Source organism: Littorina saxatilis, linkage group LG16 (assembly GCF_037325665.1).
Source record: "Littorina saxatilis isolate snail1 linkage group LG16, US_GU_Lsax_2.0, whole genome shotgun sequence".
Taxonomy (NCBI): domain Eukaryota; kingdom Metazoa; phylum Mollusca; class Gastropoda; order Littorinimorpha; family Littorinidae; genus Littorina; species Littorina saxatilis.
The window spans coordinates 51,542,119-51,564,769 of record NC_090260.1 but is presented as its reverse complement, the minus strand read 5'-3'; the positions used below and the strand labels follow the sequence as shown (position 1 = coordinate 51,564,769).

At 39.6% G+C, this 22,651-nt stretch overlaps 2 protein-coding genes and 1 long non-coding RNA gene across 5 annotated transcripts in view; 1 reads left to right on the top strand and 2 right to left on the bottom strand.

Annotated features, from left to right (window-relative positions):
- The window catches only part of LOC138951188 (uncharacterized), a 433,764-nt gene that overhangs the window by 34,413 nt on the left and 376,700 nt on the right, over positions 1-22,651 (top strand). The window lies entirely within an intron of this gene.
- LOC138951186 (uncharacterized) overlaps positions 1-22,651 on the bottom strand; it is a 71,781-nt gene that overhangs the window by 29,516 nt on the left and 19,614 nt on the right. The gene's annotated exons all lie outside the window — the stretch shown is intronic.
- Positions 8,292-18,156, bottom strand: LOC138951185 (uncharacterized). Its single transcript, XR_011451041.1, has 2 exons — positions 17,007-18,156; positions 8,292-8,464 (listed from the first exon to the last, which is right to left on the bottom strand). It is a non-coding gene; the product is annotated as an uncharacterized lncRNA (long non-coding RNA).

Genomic DNA, 22,651 nt, shown 5'->3' with positions numbered 1-22,651 from the left:
TAAACTTCGCATACCTTATGGTCTCGGTATTTCGTTGGCCTTCATATTTCCTACTTTTAAATGACCCTCAAAGCTAACCGAGACTAGTCAGGCAGCATCAATGCGCCTCGCCAGCAAGTTGTTAATGGATTTTTTAGTGAGTGGCGATCGACAATTAGTCACCGGTAATTTTTAATGAGTTGGGGCATTCTGACCAATCACAGGATCTGTTTCATTAAAACGCAAACTTGATTGAATTACAATTGTCGATAACCACTTGCTAAAAAAAAGCCATTAACCACCTGCTGGCGAGGCGCATTGATACAACCTCAACTAGTCTCGGTTAGCTTAGAGGGTCATTTTACAAGTAGAAAATATGAAGGCCAACGAAATACCGAGACCATAAGGTATGCAAAGTTATGACGTCGAATACGTGACGTAAGTTGATGCATGAATTCTTCCGGACTACGTCAGTCAATTCCAAAGATCGCTTTTGTGATAAAAAGAATTTGTTTTAGAGTTTGCTGTCCAGAAACCCGTCAAAAAAGAAGGAACAATGTATGTGAAAGAAAACAAAACAGGAGCAGAATGATAAAATAGGAATACAGAGACATATTTCTTGGGACTTGACCCTTGCAGGTAGGTGGACTGAAAGTAGTGTGTGAACAGAACAGAACCAATTCTGTCTGTTTACCATCGCATGAAAGCAGGAAAGAGATCGTCGTCAGATTGAATTACAATAACATTAACATGCTTCCATTTGAAACTTCTCGGTCTTCATCGTGGATTGACGCCCTCCAAAAGTCTAATTGCAGCACTCCGTCGCTTTGCTCCGTCGGGCTTCAATTACCTTTGGTCGGGCTTCAGTTACCTTTGGTCGGGTTTCAATTACCTTTGGTCGGGCTACAATTACCTTTGGTCGGGCTTCAATTACCTTTCGTCGGGCTTCAATTACCTTTCGTCGGGCGTCAAATCCACCATGACGACCTCGAAGTTTCAAATGGAAGCATGTTAATGTGTAATTGTATTTCAATCAAGTTGGCGTTTTAATGAAACAGATCCTGTGATTGGTCAGAATGCCTCAACTCATCAAAAATTACCGGTCATTAATTGTCTATTAACACTCGCTAAAAAAGCCATTAACAACCTGCTGGCGAGGCGCATTGATACAACCTTAACTAGTCACGGTTAGCTTTGAGGGTCATTTTACAAGTAGGAAATATGAAGGCGTTCCTCCCCTTTTTTGCGTGTTTCCCCTCCATTTTCTTTCAAACCTTGTTCGTTCCGTGTTGCGTCTGCTTTTTGTTGTCTTTTGTGTTCTTGTTTTTCCTGATGAAGCTTCCATAAGCGAAAATTCGTACCGTCTTGTCCCGTTCTTGTATTGGTGAGTACAGTATTCCTTTGTTTTTTTAACTTTGTTCATCTTACCACAGTCACTTCGTTGTTTAGAATATGAAGGCCAACAAAATACCGAGACCATAAGGTATGCGAAGTTATGACGTCGAATACGTGACGTATGTTGATGCATGAACTCTTCCGGACTACGTCATTTAATTCCAAAGATCGCTTTTGTGATGAAGAGAATTTGTTTTAGTGTTTGCTGTCCAGAAACCCGTCAAAAAAGAAGCGGAAATGTATGTGGAAGAAAAACAAAAACAGGAGCAGAGTGATAAGATTGGAATACAGAGATATATTTCTTGGGACTTGACCCTTGTAGTTCTAGCGACAAGAGTATTTCCCCTTCCAAATTTTCTGAACTGAGTTGCTTGGACCACAGGCGGAAGGTATCGTTCACTGGACCACTACTTCCATAGAAAGACTGCAAGGTATGACACTCAGCTTCGAGTCGTGCTCCACTAACTTGAGAAAAAAATTATGCACAAAATAATTCCCAATGTCAAGAACCTTTGCAACTGTACAAATGCCGTGATAAATGAATGTTCTAACTATCTGTACCTTGTATATTTAGCTGCCTGTCCGCTGCATGTTTTTAAACCGTATTTTGTGCGACCAAACGTGTCTGTCAACGGCATACCACTTAGATCCTGTGCGAATGATGATCGTCGTATGTCCGAGGAGATAGTAGTCCGATGCGATCATTGGCTAATAACCGGACGTTTTCTTCATTTTTATTCGGCAAACGGCTCTTCGCCAAAAACCTAAAGTGAAACTCCCGTGGGTAGCTTCCCTTTGCTGCAATATTTACATATGTTTTAGACCAATGAGCACTGGTGTGCATATTCGGTGCGGGATGCATGATTTCTTACCAGCTACAGGATTGCGGTTCGCAAACGAACATTCGTCCAAATGATGGTTAAAAACAACCAGGAGCGGACGGCAGCTGAAAATTAAAGGTACATACGGTTAAAATAATCATTCAACGGTATTTATTTGACCTAACACAGACTGTAGGAAGAGGCAAACCGTCTTGAACACAAAAATTGTCCGCATGAAGCGACTCCAAGAACACAGACGACTCGAAGCTGAGTGTCAAACCTTGTAGTCTTTCTATGAAAGTAGTGGTCCAGTGAACGATACCTTCCGCCTGTGCTTGGACAAAAGACTGCAATCCGACGGTTAGTTTTCGACAATATTTCATTTTATAAACATATCACACGCAACCAAATGCACACATCTCATCAATTTAAAGAACATACAGCGGTTTCATACACTATTTTGCCCCAGAAAACTGAACTTCATACAGTTTTTAACGTTGGAACACGGGTGCAAAAGTTCGTCTGCTTGTCCCATTCGAAGAAAGAACATTTACTAAGCGATACCAAAACATGAACAGAACACACACTATCTGCCTTTACCGCCACAGCAGAATAACAACATAACTCACTGGGCGAAAAGTCACGTTTTGGCACTATAACGTGGCATATAACATGAAACATGAAGTTAATCAACTGAATTTTGTGGCATTATACCTGTGCGATTCACATCAAGTTAGAAAAACTGCCGTCACGCAATAAAATCCCTGGGATTTTAGCGCGGTGCAAAACACAGTAAAACATCGAGTTTTGGTGTCTGCGTTTTGGACGTTTTCGCTACATTAACGCACGGCGATTCACGTCGTGTTAAACGCGTTTCAGCAGTGCGCAAAACACCACGAAACCTGTGGAGTTACGATAAGTTTTTCTGGTTTCTAAAACTTGATGTTAGAGTGTTGTTTTGATGGATTATTCTGCGTTTTCATCAGCCTGGTGCCGAACCTGCAGAATCAGACGATTATCGGCTCCCTCTCTCTGCATTTTTCATTTAAGCAATGTATTGTATGTAAATTGATGATATGTTCTTACTTTCATTTCTATTATAATCATGTAGCAGTAGTTTGTTTTCTTTACTTGCTTATTCTTTAGCAATTTTAGACTAGTCCCTCTTTAGGGCGAGGGCCAGATGTAAAAAAGCAGATCACTGCTTACTCTATTACCCTCGTAAAATAAAGAATTGTTCTTGTTCTTGTTCTTGTTCTCTAGTTTCTCTCTCAGCACGGTCACACACACACACACACACACACACACACACACACACACACACACACACACACACACTGCACATACATCATACACACACACACCGTCACACACATTCACACTGTCACTGCACACGGCACACACACATGCACACACACACACACACACACACACACTGTGACTGACACTGACTGACCGTCACACACACACACACACACACACACACGGGCACACAGTGACACACATACACACCCCTTGAACTGACACACACACACGCACACACAACTGAACACACACACACTGATCATCAGTTTATAAATGTGAAAAAAAGTGCAGTGCACAAACATTTTTGGGGGTATCTCTTATTTTCTCTATAATTATGAGCCTTGTCACAGTACAGTGTACACGAGAGACTGCATTGCCCGTGCGTTGAGCAGAGAAAGTAGGTCATTCTCAGCTGACTATTTAGCGCGGTCAGATTTTAGTTTTCTTCTATATTCCTTTCCACTTTTGCTGGGGTACTGGCCGAGTTAATCGTTTTCCCATGTGTGTGGGACCTGTAAGGAATTCGAAGCGGCAACGGACCACAGATAGGTCTTTGTTCTACTCCCCCCCCCCCCCCCCTCCCCGAAACATCCGTCCGAGATGGTGGCTACTGACTGGACTTGCAACTTTCTCAACTTGTACAGTACGAACTGCAGTGACTCGAATTTGAGTTTTGGGATTTCTCTTGCTCTACCTTTTCTGATAATGTTTTACTTAGCTCGTGTTTAGATGCAATACATACTGTCTCTTTACATTTAGTCAAGTTTTGACTAAATGTTTTAACATAGAGGGGGAATCGAGACGAGTGTCGTGGTGTGTGTGTGTGTGTGTGTGTGAACTCAGAACTCAGAACTCAGAACTCATTTAATTGTCATAAAAACACAGTAAAGGGTTTATCAGACACGAAGTGGATATTTGTAAAGACAAGAAGAAATATCGTCCATGGAGCAGTGATTACAACATTGTTATGTATCTGTAGTTATGTCATTATTGCGTATAATCATGCAGTTGTATACAAATTCAGCAAGTTGTTGCTGTGTGCGTGTGCATGTGTGTGTGTAGAGCGATTCAGACCAAACTACTGAACCGATCTTTATGAAATTTTACATGAGAGTTCCTGGGTATGATATCCCCGGACGTTTTGTTTTTTTCGATAAATACCTTTGATGACGTCATATCCGGCTTTTTGTAAAAGTTGAGGCGGCACTGTCACACCCTCATTTTTCAATCAAATTAAATGACATTTTTGTCAAGCAATCTTTGACAAAGGCCGGCCTTCGGTATTGCATTTCAGCTTGGTGGCTTGAAAATTAATTAATGACTTTGGCCATTAAAAATCTGAAAATTGTAAAAAAAATAATTGTTTTATAAAACGATCCAAATTTACGTTCATCTTATTCTTCATCATTGTCTGATTAAAAAAAACATATATAAATATGTTATATTTGGATTAAAAACAAGCTCTGAAAATTAAAAATATAAAAATTATGATCAAAATTACATTTTTTAAATCATCTTTCATCTTATTCCTTGTCGGTTCCTGATTCCAAAAACATAGAGATATGATATGTGTGAATTAAAAACACGCTCAGAAAGTTAAAACGAAGAGAGGTGCAGAAAAGCGTGCTATCCTTCTTAGCGCAACTACTACCCCGCTCTTCTTGTCAATTCCACTGCCTTTGCCACGAGCGGTGGACTGACGACGTACGATGCTACGAATATACGGTCTTGCTGAAAAATTGCATTGCGTTCAGTTTCATTCTGTGAGTTCGACAGCTTGACTAAATGTTGTATTTTCGCCATACGCGACTTGTTTTGTTTTAGGATCGATTTTGATAATGATTGAGAAAGGAGAATAGCCGGTGTTAGTTTTGCAGTCGGTTTTATGAAGTTTGAGTAAAGAAGCGCGTGGTTTTTACCCTCCTTTTCGTTTTCCTTCCCCTTCTTTAGTTTGCTATTATTGTGCTATATTTTCCTGCTTCTACACACACACACACACACACACACACACACACACACACACACACACACACACACACACACACACACACACACACACACACACACACACACACACACACAAATCGAATCTAAAACTAAAGAGCCGAAATGGCTGCACTCTAACTCATCTTTGATCTCCCAAAAAACAAATCAATCAATCATTCACACATGGATCAGAGGCAGTGATATGGCTGACAGAGAAGCAAAAGAGGCTGTTACAGATCAAGCAGCATTTCATGACATAAAATTAACTAAGACGGGAGCAAAACACAAAATGGCCAAAGTTATCTGGCGTCACTGGGAAACAGAATTAAAAATAGAAGGCAATGCTCATGGTTGGCTTATTCTGCCCCGACAAACAAAACAAAACAGGCCTTCACTCCCCACCTCCCTCCTTTAAATTACGTCGCAGCAATCGCACGGATGGATGCGCTCACAAGTGCTTTCCCCGTCTCTGTGAATGTGAAAAGTTTATATCTTTTTTACACCTCTTTGACCGCTGCCAATCACTCCAACAAGACTTCCGCAACCTACACACCACAGGAGCTCCTGTGCTACACACCCTTGTCAACGAACACAAACTGAAACCCCATGAGTTGTTTTTTTTAGATAAACATTGCACGCTTCAATGGAAGCTAGCATACACCCTGTGTCTCTCAATATATAAGGCTGAAATAGGATATCTGTTTTAAAAACCCTGATCTCTGTTCCTCCTTCCCACCCCTCAATACTCTCTCACGCCGAGCTTTTTCTTCTTCATTGTATTATTTTTCCAGTTATGTATTTACTTACCTATTCAGCCACAAATATAACAATATTCCACATAAAAAAAAATTAAAAAAAATAAGCCTACAAAACCGCTCCAGTCCAACCATATTCCGCGTACACAATCTTCACTTCCATCCCCATTTTGAAACATCGCAACAGACTTCCAGATATGATTATAACCCGACCATAATGTGTTCTCTGGTTGCATGTTTGTTCAGTGTCTTGTCCCCACATAAAGCATATTAACTCTACCTGTCCTAAAGCCAGTTGCAGTTCTAAGAGGACGTTAAAACTAGTTATCATCACACACACACACACACACACACACACACACACACACACACACACACACACACACACACACACACACACACAAAAACACACAAACACACACATATATATATGAAAAATCCCATGTATGTTTTATGATTGTTGTTTTGGTCTGAATACAATTTGGAATCTTACTACACTCATAGACCTATATTAATACAGGTCCCTGCTACAGTACTCTTGTTGATTTTACATTTAAGTTGTTGTCAGAAGTATTTTGTTCGTCGGTTCGTGTCTGGTGCGTGTGGTTTGAATGCCGCCCTGACAAAATTAATGTCTTTTAAAAACACATTCACGGTAACATCTTCGACGCAGACACAGACAGTTAGGAAGGGCTCCTAATATGGACCACTTTTTGTTTCATGCTGATAACTAGCTTGTTTTCTTGCGAAGAAGTTTTATTTTGTGTTTGGTAGTCCTTCTCTCTTAGGTTGGCCGTTAGGCCTAATTAGAGTGAAATAGCTTTGATAGACATTCAGCAAAAATTAAATACATACAAAATCACAAATGGTACATATTAGGAGCCTGGGCGCCTAATATGGACCAGTGAAGCGGCCTTCACGAATCACTGTAAAAAAAAAAGCCCCCTATACTTCAAAATAGCATGATACAACTTAGTGTACAAGTCAGACTAATTCAAATATGCTTTAGATTGATCTGTTTCGGGTTGATGAGAGCATTATTTGAAGAACACCAGGAAACTAAAGAAGCTTATCAAAAACAGAGTGAAAATAAGTAAAATTATCAACTTGCACGAAAAGAAGACTTTTTGTTATTTTTTTTTTTAAACTGATCTCGAGGGCTAGTAATAGGTTATTTCCAGCAAGCTTCTTAATGAATTAATGAAAAAAGCCTTTAGCTTCTTTTTCTTCGATTTGTTGAAGGTGGTCCATATTTTAGGGGACTCGCACATACTTTGAGATTTTGCTATTGATTTTTTGTTTGAAGTAGAAACTTGGGGTCAACACTGCTAAAATGTAACAAATGCGGCCTTAGCTGTCATAGCAATTTTTGTGTGAAAGCTTTGGCTGTGAACAGAAACGAGTCCGTTTTAGGCAGCACATTTAGAGTGAACGCTGCCAAAAGTGAAAAAAAGAGAAAAAGCCTACCCAGCAAACAATTTTACGTTGTATTCACGTTATATTCACGTTGGGTTACGTTGGGTTTACGTTGCGTTTCAACGTTATTTTACGTAGATTTGTATGGACGAAATCACGTGGGAATAACGTTGGAAAACAACGTTGCATTTTACGTGACACCAACGTGAATGCAACGTGAATTATTGGTGGAGGTGGATTGTTCGTAAAAACATTACGTGAATTTTACGTTGTCACAACGTGAATTTTTGGTTGTGGTTGTGGTTTGGTTGAAATTGCGTTGCATTTTTACGTAATGTCCACGTGAATGGAACGTAAATTTTAGGTCAAAATTTAGCTCAAAAATTACGTGAATTCTACGTTGACACAACGTAAAAGTTGTGTTTTGGTGCATTTTTCCTGATAAAATTTACGTGAATTACACGTCGACACAACGTGAATTTTTGGTTGTGGTTGTGGTTTGGTTTGATTTCGACGTGAATGCAACGTTGAGAGTGAATGTAGGTTTTGGTAAATGTATCCACGCACACACACCAACTTTCCCACTCAGTCACAGATCATAAGGACTATTACATGTAACACCATAAACTCAAGATACGATCAACAATTTTATTTCATAACAAAAACATGCATATTATGTTGCGGAGAAATTAAAAATGCACGCAGCTTAGCAGGGCAACAGCACAGCATATTCAATCGATTTCATTCTTTGTCCTGGTGGTCCTCTTCTCCCAGGCAGTCCTCGATGCGCCTCTTTGATGCTGGTCGCTAAACAAAGCAAAGACAGCACATTGATATTAGTGACACCAGAGCCTCTATAATGTCTGGAGTAGAAATACACATCTTTTCAACTTAGGTCACTTTTTAGTAACTTTCCACTGCCTACTATGTCTCTGGCCTACTGCCAACTGAGTGTTGACACTACATGTATTTCTTTTTAATATATGAAATAAAGCATTATGTCCCTTCTTCGAGCCTTGTTGTGTCAGATTTAGGCCGCAAGCCAAGACAACAAAAGACTGTGTGCCAGTGTGTATTCCTTACATAAGAAATGAAGTATTTCAAACGAAAATTGATCGTTTCAGAACAGTTTGAGGGTATTTTATTTGTATTTGCATCATTAAGACATTTGACCTGGAAGTGAAACTGTCTTTAATCTGTGTACAAGAATTAAATGTTTGTAATTGTCCAAACACAAATAACATCCGTTACTGCTATATATATATATATATACGAATCACACACACTCACACACACACAGTACACACACTCACACACAAACTCACACTAGCGCGTCACCTTATTCCCACTACTATGAGTTATACACAACTACAATAAGCGATAAACGTTTCATATGCTGATCAGGATGCAATGAACTTTGACACGCTCCAATTAAAGCCCATTATAGGGGCCGGTGTCCGTCTCTCTCCTTGAGGATAAAAGGGCTCACAGCCTTTTCAACATTGTTATCAAAATCAAAGTCTTTCGGTAACCTGGAAAGCTCCTCGGAGCTAGTACTGTCTCAATTATCCACCGATCGCCGTAGGTCGAAGTTGAAGACTATCAAGTGTATGCATGTTGTAGAGGTGGGAGGTGCACAGAAAATGGAAGCAATCATTACAATCAAACTTTGTTTGTTAAATACACTACACCTTGTCATCGGAAACTAAAAGTTATTTGGTTTTGGCCTTTTTTTTCACAGATTATACATTGTAAATGAAAAAAAGCAAAATGAAGCAATACCAAATAAAAACAAAATGTTCAGAAACATACATGATACATGGGTAGTATCAAAACGGTTGGTTGGTTGGTTAACCTAAGCTTACCGTCCTCACAGAAACTAGTGCCAATTAGGGACATGAAGTGGTTATATGCTGGGACAAAACGGTTGGGAAAAAGGAGAACTTTAAAGTTGCCATCAAGCAAGAGAGGGATGGGTGGTTTCAACTTGCAAGGGTAATAAGAAAGCAGTGAGAGAGACAATTAAGGGCGACATGTGCGATCAAGTTGAATTTGAAAGTCCAGCACCTATAATTACAAGTTTTCCACGTTATATTTCCAGTGTTATCCATGCCAAGAAGGTTCCTTTTTTTCCAACCTTCATCTGTCCGACACGTGCGATCTCACTTTTTCAGTGAGTTATTTTTTCCCTTTAACATCTGGTTGCCAGACTTCCGTCAACCTCTTGTCAAATTTCACACTGTGATTCTCACGTATCTGATCGCTTCTTTAAGAGCACTTGACAGTGTCCAGTCAATCACTTCTTTCAGACGGGTCATAAAATTGCAAAGGCTCCTAAATGCCCCGCTCCTGTACAAACTGTGGGGGGAGGATCTATGGGGGGGGGGGGGGGGAGGGGGATCTTAGATTGAGAGGAGACGGAATGCATGGAACGGAATTTTTATGAATCGTTTTGTAGTTTTTGTGTCTGGGGCATGTAAACAAAACAAAAATGAGCAAAATTCTGAGAGAAAAACGGGAGCTTTATCAAAGCAAATTTGTTTTACAGTTGTTGTGATTATTTAACGACAAGAGGAGACACAATACAATTTGTTATACTTTTGATTTCTAAGAGTTGAAATCAATTACGCAGATATATTATAAGTCTACAAAGCCATGACGGTGCCAAAATAGCATGATAGCATTTTTGAATATTTCACTAATCAGAGCAGCAGAATTCTAACTTCATTAAAAAAATCAATCTAATCAAAGAATTTAGTAAGCACTGAAGGCATCGTGATCATTAAAAAATCTCACAACTTAAGAACATCATACCTCTGCATAAATTACGCTTATTCAGTGTTTCTTCCGATTAATGCAAACACTTTTTTTTTCGCAGAGCAGGGACCCGGCATTGATACCGTCACCTGAAAATCAGTGGCTGTGTTGTAAGACCTACATTTTGTAATTGACAATGACTTGAAAAGGCACGTGTCCTAAGCATATAGGAAAGGTAATACATGTACACTCAACGGTGTCTTTTGCACACTGCTATCTGACAAATTATTTAGAGCGGTCATCAGAAGCAGGCGACGATAGTCGAGTGATTTATTACCCACTGGGGGTTGAGGCTGCAGACAATTAACTGTGAACTGAGAAGGGGTAAGCGGTGGGGGCGGAGGGGGTTAAAAGGGAGAGGGAGTGGGGTGGCAGACATAAAATAATGAAAACTTGTTACGGTCCGACTTTGGGTTTGGTGTGTGTTGGCTACGCTGATGTCTCAAGTAGACTCAAGTTCACAAGGGGGTGGGTAAATCAACATGGTCGGCAATTTTATGATCCAGGTCGACAAAAGACAGTCAAGTGTGTAATTAGCGAATCAGTCAGATGACACCAAGGTGTCAAGTTCTGAATTCTTCTCATACCACCGTTCCGACCTCATCTCTCGGACAAAAGTTGGACAACCAAGTTTTGGAAGAAATGTTCAAGGAAGAATGACATCACAGGTTTCTGGAAAGCAAGGATTCGGGACAAAAGAAAATATAACTGACACTATAACACACACACACACACACATACACACACACACACACACACACACACACACACACACACACACACACAGGCACGAACTCAAACAAACACACTGGCACACCACACACACACTGACACCATGCACACACACCGACACCACACACACACACACACACACACACTCACACTCACACACTCACGCACGAACACACACATACAAACTTGCGCGCGCACTGATTTCTAAACAACAACAACAGTAAGCAGTGAACGATGCATATGCTAATCATGAGGCAAGAAATGAATGTGGCAAGTTTGATTCAACTTTGACCCGCTCTAAATCCCACGTTGTACACAGTCTGTCTCCCTGAGGATAAAAGGGCTCACAGTTTCCAAAACTTGTGATCAAAATCAAAGTCTTTCAGTAACCTGGAAAGCTACTTAGAGTGCTGTCTCAATTATCCCCCTATCGCCGTAGGTCGAAGTTGAGGACTATCAAGTGTATAGGGAGGGGTAGGGGGAGGGTGGAAGGGAATTGTTACGACACGACTTTGTCGTGTAAAAGGAAATGATGGGTGGAACGCGGATATCCGTGGGATGTTCAGACATGGAAATTGCTCAAAATAACGATTATCTATTAAACTCATAGCTCAAGGATTTCCATTAAGTACTTTTACCCCGCGTTGTACTTGAAGTCCGACACCTAGTGTGAAAACGATCGTTCAATAGTCCAATTACATATTTCTGCCCCTTTTCCCGTTTAACCCCCAAATAACAACAACTACAACAAAGACAGCAAGAGCGACGACGACGACAACAAAATGTTGGAACCAAATTGAAATCATTGCAAACAAGACACCAGTAAATGTCGGACACCTACATGGTGGTTTTCAAGTTCCTCATTTTGTTACATGTCCCCATACAACACTTTACCTATTGATTTTGTTATTTGGTTAGTTAATTTGAAATTAATGTTAAAGTTCCTAATTTGTTATCTAAATTTCGCCATAACGCATTTATTAACTCATTCATTTATGAACTTATTTATGTATCATTTCCCTATTCGTCTATTTGTTTATTTTTTTTTATTTCAGTTATTTCGGCATGTAGGTATTTCGGTTGTAAGCAATTCAGTTATAATAAAACAAATTCACCCATTATTAGAAAGGAGAAAACAAATTGGAATGTCGGGTGCACATTCCAAGTTGATCCCTTTTTTAACTAAAAATAGCGCGCGTTATTACTAACAATGCTCTTTTTCAAGCTTATAAAATATAAAGCCCACATGTTAAAATACCTTGACAACTACAAAGTGGGAAATTACAACGACGGTCAACAGTCAGAGTTATATATTGCTTGCAAGCCTGTCCGCCCTGTATCCAAGATATCCCCCATGCACTGGCATGGTCCTAAGAGGACACACTTATTACTCAACAGTAAATTCCAGTAAGCCTTTAGTCGGACTCTGTCATTTGTATGTTTGTGAATGTCACAGAAAAACCCCACAACTCCCAAGATCACGGAAGCATGATTAACCATTTAGTCAATTCAAGGGAATGCACGCTGAAAACGTCACCTAAGAGGTGTTTTGTTAATTTTCTATTGCTGGTACTCGCACGTGTCCAAAGTGTGTGAGAAAAAGAACAAGTCGCGTAAGGCGAAATTACTACATTTAGTCAAGCTGTGGAGCTCACAGAATGAAACTGAACGCACTGCATTTTTTCCCAATGACCGTAGTCCGCCGCTCGTACTAAGGGCGGTGAAATTAACGATCAATTTGATTGAAAAATAGTGGTTTCGCTGTGCTGCATAGCACGCTTTTCTGTACCTCTCTTCGTTTGGTTTAAACTGTTTTATTCAACGTTTGTGCATTATTTACAAATAAAAAACGCATATAGAGTAAACAACACAAGCATAATGCTAAAAGTGGTGTTTACAGTTTTCTAGAAAAATACATATAAATGGCGGCTATTGTACAGTTTAAATGAAGAGCAAGCAAACATGAAAAGAAAATTGAATGAAAAATGTACATCAAAACAAAAATCCGTTTAAGAATACATATATTATATTTTTCGTTTTAACTTTGTGAGCGTGTTTTTAATCCAAACATATCATATCTATATGTTTTTTTGAATCAGGAACCGACAAGGAATAAGACGAAATTGTTTTTAAATCGATTTCGGAAATTTGATTTTGATAATAATTTTTATATTTTTAATTTTCAGAGCTTGTTTTTAATCCAAATATAACATATTTATATGCTTTTTGAATCAGATAATGACGCAGAATAAGATGGAATTGTTTTTGGAACGTTTGATCAAAAAAATAATTTTAATTACAAGTTTCCGATTTTTAACGACCAAACTCACTCATTAGTTTTTAAGCCACCAAGCTGAAATACAATACCGAAGTCCGGCCTTTGTCGAAGATTGCGTGGCCAAAATTTCAATCAATTTGATTGAAAAATGAGGGTGTGACAGTGCCGCCTCAACTTTTACAAAAAGCCGGATATAACGTCATCAAAGGTATTAATTGAAAAAAGGAAAAAAAATGTCCGGGGATATCATTCCCAGGAACTCTCATGTAAAATTTCATAAAGATCGGTCCAGCAGTTTAGTCTGAATCGCTCTACACACACACACGCACACACACGCACAGACACACACAGACACACACAGACACACACACACATCACGACCCTCGTCTCGATTCCCCCTCTATGGACATTCTGTGAGTTCGACAGCTTGACTAAATGTTGTATTTTCGCCTTACGCGACTTGTTTTTTGCTGTATGTTTCTCTCTTTTTCTTTATTTTGTCTTATATGTCTGTAATGAACATTTTAAAATGAAGAGGAAAAACACTACCCACGATCCTCTCAACGAAACAGTACATTAAAAAACCTGCGCACGCGCAAACACACACAAACACAACTTTTCGAGAAAACATTGGCTGCATTTTTTTTTACTGGTGAGCGTACCCTAATAAGAAATCCAACATGTGTTGTCCATATGATTTGCCCGTTCGGTTTTCTTTTGTTCTCATACGCGAGATGTCTCAAGAGGACCCATTTTGGCAAAGTTTAGAGGAGGGGGGAGCATGTCCGTAATTTTATTATCCAAGTGAACAAACGATCGACAAAAGCCCGACAAAAGACTGCCAAGTGCCGTAAATGAGTCAGGTAAGATCAAGGTGCGATTTTTGACTTGTACTTCATACCAGTTTTCCTCGCCTCTTCTCTCCTTAACAAAGGTCTAGCAACAAAGTTTGGGGGGTGTAATCTCATAAGGAGTGACATAATATCACATGCGAATATGAGGGAACGAGACAGAAGAATGAATAAAACAGCCGCTATTACGCTATCTGTGTTGTGGCTGGAAGAAAAAAGAAAAAGAAAGAATACCGTCCAACTAACACGAAGAAGAATGGGAAAAAATCTTAAATAAAGGGAGAGGTACAAAGGTTGCGATTCATCTCGGCTAGATATTATTCACGATTTTTGTAAACAAACATGTAGCAAGCCTATACTCGCATCAGACACATATTTTACATGTATCAGCATCCTACATTTTGTCCGTGTCTGCCTTCTGGCCGGGTTTGCGATTTCTACATATTATATTCATGTGTTCTTCTCTCTGACAGTGCGGGCTCAACTTTTACAAACGGGAAAATATGACATCAAATAACGCTATCAAATATCGGAGAACAGCCACACAAGCGAATGCTCTCAAGAATATGTAAACCAATGTTCATCAAAATCCGTCAAGGTAGCACACACACCCACACACACCCACACACACAGAGTCCGAGTGTGTCATTACTTGAATGGGGTGTGCACGTTAAAGATCCCACGATTGACAAAAGGGTCTTTCCTGGCAAAATTGTATTGGCATAGATAAAAATGTCCACCAAAATACCCGTGTGACTTGGAATAATAGGCCGTGAAAAGTAGGATATGCGCCGAAATGGCTGCGATCTGCTGGCCGATGTGAATGCGTGATGTATTTTGTAAAAAAAATTCCATCTCACACGGCATAGATAAAAATCCCTGCGCCTTGAATATGTGCGCGATATAAATTGTACAAAATAAAAATACAAAAATAAATAAATAAATCCCTGCGCTTAGAACTGTACCCACGGAATACGCGCGATATAAGCCTCATATTGATTGATTGATTGAATCAGTGAATGTGAAAAGACTATGGGTAGTCGTCTAAGACAGGTTAAAATCAGTCTAACGAATGACTATACACAAACCTGCATGTGTCAGGTTTTAATTTTTGTTTGTTTGTTCTTTCTTTATTTTGTTTTGTTATTTCGTACGTTCGTTGATAAAATGCCGTCCCAACCTGCCGCCCACACACAAGTTTCAAGTTAAGTTTCAAGTTTTTTTATTTGTCCATAACCCCTGGGGGCATTTTGAACAATAAATACAATCAATACAATCATGATATATGCCAATATAATAAATAAATAAAAATTTAAAAGATTATGAAAAACTGTTACAGATTCTATTAATAAAGTTCAAAATATTCTTTAGCAATTTCTTTTTGTTAGTAGCAAACAACTTTTTAAATTTAAGTGCATTAGGTTTTTTCCAATAGTAAGGTGGTAACAACTCAGCTCTTTCTTCTTTGAAAAAATCACAGACAAATAAATAATAACACACACACACACACCACACACACACACACACATATTATAATCCCCCCTCCCGAATCCCCTCCCCCATTCTCCACCCGATAGCTCCTCTTTGTCTCACTCTCTCCTCCTTACAAATAACAATTTGATACGTTCATCTTTAATCCACCCCCCTCCCCGAATCACCTCCCCATTCTCCACCCGATAGCTCCTCTTTGTCTCGCTCTCTCCCCCGGTGTGACGTTTTCATCTTTCGCCGTGTTGATATTTCGCTTCTCGGCCTCGTTGAACTAGTATAAACTCTACACTGAACAAAAAAACACCCTACGATAGTACTGATGAGCGACCTTGTGTACCTTACATTCATGGGGTCAAATTTGTCCAACCAATTTGTTTTATTTAACTTAGAAATTTGATTCATCCTAAAATGTTTCCTTCTTACTCAAGGGACGTAACCACTCAGTACACGTTTTCGAAGAATTAGATTTTGGGGTTGAAATCTATTAAATTTTACCACCAATTTTCTTCACATGCAAGAAACTGACATGCTTTTCGTCCTTAAATAATTTCACTTCTTAATTTTACCAGGAAACAACATTTCAGTCTTGAGTATATGTCGAGGGGGAAATATGTACACAGGCGAAAGATTGAAATCGTGACACCGGCAGGGTATCTCGGCTGCCTACTTGAGTGAGTAACAGAACAGGTCGACAAAAGACAGTCAAGTATGTAATGAGCCAATGTGTCAAGTTCTGAATTCTCCTCATACCACTGTCCGCTGGGCAGATTCACTTGAACTTGAAGCAGCTTGTCTGGATACATCGTCCTCCCTCAAGATCGTAAAATGCCCAATTAAGTACTTGAGATATCAATGGCCGCCCCCGCTTTCAGTCTCATGCACTGAGCTAGTCTGATTAAACAGCTTTCTAAAGGTTGCGTCCGTCTATGTGAAACGTGTTTTTCCTTTGTGTTCCACTGCTTGTGACCCATTGTTTCGCTATACTGACTCAAAAGTTGAGTCTAAAAGAATGTGTATCCCTTGAACTGAGTTAGGGCTGACATTGTGACTATTGGAAAGACCCGCCATCTTTGGCCGGTCCGTTTCCAATCATGGTCTCGACAATCAAGTAATCTGTGCATGTGTACATGGAGTACAATACGTGATAACGTCTCATGTGGAACAACTGAAAACAACTTACCTTCGAGTTGATTACGATGAATATTTTAGTCCTGAAAGTGTTCATCAAAGTTGAAAACCAAATTTGGGATACACAAAGTCGACCGTGGCCATCACCGGAGAACACTGTCGGTTAGTAACGCGTCTTTTTTTGGGAGGGAAAGTTTCGCACTCGCAAATCCATTTAACTCAGCAAATTCCTTGAAACAATATGCATTTATGTTATACTCTTTTCGTCTTACACAATTAGTGAACCTCTATGTTTGACCGAACATTAATTGAATAGAATATTACGAAACTAAAAATGCAGGTGAAAAAACCGAAATGATTGACAAAGTTTCGACGTTGTCTCTCTCTGACTCTCTCTGTCTCCCTCTCTCCCCTCTGTCTCCCTCTCTGTCTCTCTCTATCTCTCTCTCTCTCTGTCTCTGTCTGTCTGTCTGTCTGTCTGTCTGTCTGTCTATCTGTCTGTCTGTCTGTCTCTCTCTCTCTCTCTCTCTCTCTCTCTCTCTCTCTCTCTCTCTCTCTCTCTCTCTCTCTCTCTCTCTCCCCCGACCCCCAGCCCCAATTTTTGGAAGGTTAGAAACTAGAGGACGTACATTTCTGTACAGTCACCATAAAATCTTCATTATGAATGCAAAAATGTTAACAAAATCGGCAAACCATAAAAGAACATGAAACAAGTCGCGTAAGGCGAAAATACAATATTTAGTCAAGTAGCTGTCGAACTCACAGAATGAAACTGAAGGCAATGCCATTTTTCAGCAAGACCGTATACTCGTAGCATCGTCAGTCCACCGCTCATGGCAAAGGCAGTGAAATTGACAAGAAGAGCGGGGTAGTAGTTGCGCTAAGAAGGATAGCACGCTTTTCTGTACCTGTCTTTGTTTTAACTTTCTGAGCGTGTTTTTAATCCAAACATATCATATCTATATGTTTTTGGAATCAGGAACCGACAAGGAATAAGATGAAAGTGTTTTTAAATTGATTTGGACAATTTAATTTTGATAATAATTTTTATATATTTAATTTTCAGAGCTTGTTTTTAATCCGAATATAACATATTTATATGTTTTTGGAATCAGCAAATGATGGAAAATAAGATAAACGTAAATTTGGATCGTTTTATACATTTTTATTTTTTTTTACAATTTTCAGATTTTTAATGACCAAAGTCATCAATTAACTTTTAAGCCTCCATGCTGAAATGAAATACCAACGTCCGTTGTCGAAGATTACTTGACCAAAATGTCAACCAATTTGGTTGAAAAATGAGGGCGTGACAGTGCCGCCTCAACTTTTACAAAAAGCCAGATGTGACGTCATCAAAGACATTTATCACAAAAATGAAAAAAAACTTTCGGGGATTTTATACCCAGGAACTCTCATGTCAAATTTCATAAAGATCGGTCCAGTAGTTTAGTCTGAATCGCTCTACACACACACACAGACACACACACACACACACACACACACACACACACACGCACACACACGCACATACACCACGACCCTCGTTTCGATTCCCCCTCGATGTTGAAATATTTAGTCAAAACTTGACTAAATATAACAAGTCGCGTAAGGCGAAAATACAATATTTAGTCAAGTAGCTGTCGAACTCACAGAATGAAACTGAACGCAATGCCATTTTTCAGCAAGACCGTATACTCGTAGCATCGTCAGTCCCCCGCTCATGGCAAAGGCAGTGAAATTGACAAGAAGAGCGGGGTAGTAGTTGCGCTAAGAAGGATAGCACGCTTTTGTGTACCTCTCTTTGTTTTAACTTTCTGAGCGTGTTTTTAATCCAAACATATCATATTTATATGTTTTTGGAATCAGGAACCGACAAGGAATAAGATGAAAGTGTTTTTAAATTGATTTGGACAATTTAATTTTGATAATAATTTTTATATATTTAATTTTCAGAGCTTGTTTTTAATCCGAATATAACATATTTATGTTTTTGGAATCAGCAAATGATGGAGAATAAGATAAACGTAAATTTGGATCGTTTTATAATTATTTTTTTTTTTTTACAATTTTCCGATTTTTAATGACCAAAGTCATTAATTAATTTTTAAGCCACCAAGCTGAAATGCAATACTGAACCCCGGGCTTCGTCGAAGATTACTTGACCAAAATTTGAACCAATTTGGTTGAAAAATGAGGGCGTGACAGTGCCGCCTCAACTTTCACGAAAAGCCGGATATGACGTCATCAAAGACATTTATAAAAAAAATGAAAAAAACGTTCGGGGATTTCATACCCAGGAACTCTCATGTCAAATTTCATAAAGATCGGTCCAGTAGTTTAGTCTGAATCGCTCTACACACACACACACACACACACACATACGCACGCACACACGCACACACGCACGCACATACACCACGACCCTCGTTTCGATTCCCCCTCGATGTTAAAATATTTAGTCAAAACTTGACTAAATATAAAAAGGAAAGAGGTGCATTTAAAGGCTGTTGGGTACTGGCTCTCAAAATCCGTTCAGCAGAATGAGTTCGCATGTAACTGAAACTATTCTTAAAAGTTACTTGGTGATTTTAAAAGCTTGATAACACAAGTCCCATGATTTTAGACATGCTACAATGCCTTTAATCGAAGAAAGTTTGCGTTCTTGGCCGAGTCAATGCAGCTGGCTCGAAAATCACCTCCCTTGGACGCGTGACGTCTATAGCGGAATCGGCCGGGTGGAACGGCGCTCTCTTATGCCGTGCAATGGGCGCAATCGGGTAGTCTAGTCATGTCCTCAAGAATACTTCAAAGGTAGGTCAAGAGAAACTAAGGACGGGGTGCGAGGGTGACTTCTCCCAGGTTATAACATTTCAAACAATAAATAACGGAGTTCATAACATGTATTCTGCTCCCTTCCTGCTTTTTCAGGTGTAATTCGCACTTGAACCCTGTTTTAGTTCAACTTATTGGCAGATATATTGTCACGCGCCGAGGGACACAAACACACACACACACATACACACACATCCACCCACAAACACACATACACAAACTGATATGACACACACACACACATACACAAACTGATGTCACACACACACACACCCACACACTAACACGTGTACACACACACACACACACACACACTAACACGTGTAATCACACACACACACACACACACACACACACACACACACACACACACACATACACACACGCACGCACGTATAGACAATCACAGAGATTAGGTTCATGTATTCTGCCCCCCTCTCGCCAATTTACAAAATACAACAAGAGGTTTGATGAGCACAGTAGATCAACTTTAAACGTACACAATTATATTTTTAGCATTACTTTTCAATTCTCGTTGATGCATTAATGATGCCAGAAAATGTAACCGGACGCATTTGGAACGCCAAAGCAATTAAATACATTGCGCGGTACATCGGCGCTTAATTTCATAACGTCTGACTGAGTCATTTGTTATTCGGTGATAGTTTCGCACATATCTATCTCCTGTATTTGAAAATCTGTTCACCTTACGTAATTTTCAAAGGTACATTTCTTTGATAAACGATACGAAACCGTGCAGGTGAAAAATTCGTAATGACTGACGTAGGATTCGTTGTGGATTTCACGTTGAGGGCACGTTGGCGATCAATCAAACCCCAACGTTGTGTGTTTACGTTGAAACTACGTTGTAGGAACGTTTGTTGTATCAAACTAACTTTTGACGGGCGCTGTGGCGTGGTGGTAAGACGTCGGCCTCCTAATCGGAAGGTCGAGGGTTCGAATCCCGGCCGCGGCCGCCTGGTGGGTTAAGTGTGGAGATTTTTCCGATCTCCCAGGTCAACTTATGTGCAGACCTGCTAGTGGCTTATCCCCCTTCGTGTGTACACGCAAGCACAAGACCAAGTGCGCACGTAAAAGATCCTGTAATCCATGTCAGAGTTCGGTGGGTTATAGAAACACGAAAATACCCAGCATGCTTCCTCCGAAAGCGGCGTATGGCTGCCTAAATGGCGGGGTAAAAACGGTCATACACGTAAAATTCCACTCGTGCAAAAACACGAGTGTACGTGGGAGTTTCAGCCCACGAACGAAGAAGAAGAAGAAGAAGAAGAAACTAACTTTTGTTTTTAAATCACGTGAATTTCACGTGAAAATCACGTGAGTATACCAACGTTGTTCGAACACCAGAAAATCACAATAATACAACGTCGATTTTACGTTGCTTTTTAAGGTGGAATCCACGTGAAATTTACGTTATGTACCAACGTGTAAAAAACAAAAAAACACAACTGTAACGCAACGTTGCTTTCACGTTGTGTTTTTTGGTTGGATCCACGTAAATTTCACGTAATCTTCGCAACATTTGTAAGACACCAAAATGCAACGTGAAATTCACGTAAATTTTACGTTGTATTACAACGTCGAAAGAACACCAAAATCTCACAATGACACAACGTTGGTTTTACGTTGCGTTTTTTGGTTGGCTCAACGTAAATTTCACGTAAAGTTCGCAACGTTGCTAATGACACGAAAAATTCACATTTTTGCAACGTCGTATTTACGTTGTGTGTTTGCTGGGTAACAGTTTTGAGATTTGTGTTTCTGCAACTGTTTTGACATGTGCAAGTTATCCAGAGAGGGTGAATACAGCGATGACTTTGTCCGCACGTCGCTGGGCATATCAGCGCAGTTCAACGTTGCCAGAGACCAAAGAAGCGCTTTACTCAGGTCGCAGCGCGCGGCGGCTCACTGGAGGAATGTTTGAAAACTATCTGTGCTCGACTGCCAGCAGACCACAGGCACATTACACCCACTAAAGTTTGGACTTGTACTGGCAGAGAGCGAATGCAAATTTTTGTAGGCATACACAGACGCAACATAGCATATACAGACAATAACACCCACAACACTTCAACAGCATATGAAAGGAATAACAAGTCGCGTAAGGCGAAAATACAACATTTAGTCAAGTAGCTGTCGAACTCACAGAATGAAACTGAACGCAATGCCATTTTTCAGCAAGACCGTATACTCGTAGCATCGTCAGTCCACCTCTCATGGCAAAGGCAGTGAAATTGACAAGAAGAGCGGGGTAGTAGTTGCGCTAAGAAGGATAGCACGCTTTTCTGTACCTCTCTTTGTTTTAAGTTTCTGAGCGTGATTTTAATCCAAACATATCATATCTATATGTTTTTGGAATCAGGAACCGACAAGGAATAAGATGAAAGTGTTTTTAAATTGATTTCGACAATTTAATTTTGATAATAATTTTTATATATTTAATTTTCAGAGCTTGATTTTAATCCAAATATAACATATTTATATGTTTTTGGAATCAGAAAATGATGGAAAATAACATGAACGTAAATTTGGATCGTTTTATAAATTTTTATTTTTTTTTTACAATTTTCAGATTTTTAATGACCAAAGTCATTAATCAATTTTTAAGCCACCAAGCTGAAATGCAATACCGAAGTCCGGGCTTCGTCGAAGATTACTTGACCAAAATTTCAACCAATTTGGTTGAAAAATGAGAGCGTGACAGTGCCGCCTCAACTTTCACGAAAAGCCGGATATGACGTCATAAAAGACATTTATCAAAAAAATTAAAACGTTCGGGGATTTCATACCCAGGAACTCTCATGTCAAATTTCATAAAGATCGGTCCAGTAGTTTAGTCTG